The following is a 572-nucleotide window of genomic DNA, read 5'->3' on the forward strand; positions in this document are numbered from 1 at the left end:
TCTATAACCATCTGGGTATGCCATTCAAGCTGTGATTTCAAAGTTTTGCCCGCATAAATATGGAACAGCATTTTTTCCTCCGATCCAGTATATTTTACAATTTGTATCCTTAAAATGGCCACTTAAGCTTACTGTTCATACGCTATCCTCTTCTTCCTTAACTTCTTTATTGGAGTTTACTTTTTTGTTTTTCGATGTAATATTCCTCTTGTTTCCTGACCGGCTAAATTTTATGCTACTTTTTACACATTGTGCACGGTGCGTTGCATTCGTCATTTTATTTTCCCTTTTCTTCACCGGTTTCGTCAGTGTTGTTAGCAGATGCACTTTTAAACTAATCGTATTTCTTTTATTATATGAATTCTCTATTTTAAGTTTTCGTGCACCAATGATAGTTCCTTAAGCTAAAATAATGCGTTGTTAAAATAGTTATTAAGAGCATATTGACCATGGTACGTTGGTTCGCCTTCCACTTGTACTTCTTTGTATTAGTTCTATAGGCTCCATTTGGCCTCTAAACGTGACTCTGTTTATCTCTAATTGTCACCTCCGCCGTCTGCAGCTGTTCGATG

Source organism: Trypanosoma equiperdum, assembly GCF_001457755.1.
Source record: "Trypanosoma equiperdum strain OVI genome assembly, contig: ctg_1814, whole genome shotgun sequence".
NCBI lineage: Eukaryota > Euglenozoa > Kinetoplastea > Trypanosomatida > Trypanosomatidae > Trypanosoma > Trypanosoma equiperdum.